The sequence below is a fragment of the Cystoisospora suis genome (genome assembly GCF_002600585.1).
Source record: "Cystoisospora suis strain Wien I chromosome Unknown contig_420, whole genome shotgun sequence".
Classification (NCBI taxonomy): Eukaryota; Apicomplexa; class Conoidasida; order Eucoccidiorida; family Sarcocystidae; genus Cystoisospora; species Cystoisospora suis.
This window is the reverse complement of record NW_027153221.1, coordinates 20,545-20,781: the sequence shown is the minus strand read 5'-3', so window position 1 is coordinate 20,781 and position 237 is coordinate 20,545.

Genomic DNA, 237 nt, shown 5'->3' with positions numbered 1-237 from the left:
CGAGTAGAAGTGAAAACACAAGAGGACAGGCACACAATACGTAGGGAGGTCCACCAGGCGTGATCGGTGGTTCAGCTGTTCACATTTTACCTGATGTATTTCTCTCCATCTGCTTCTTTTCTTTCGAAATTCTCTTTTCGCCTTTCCTATCTATCTGTCTATCTCCTGTAAGATCTTTATGAGCACGATCCATTCCTTGAAGAAGAAGAGGAATCCTATAATCTTCTTCAGAAAGCT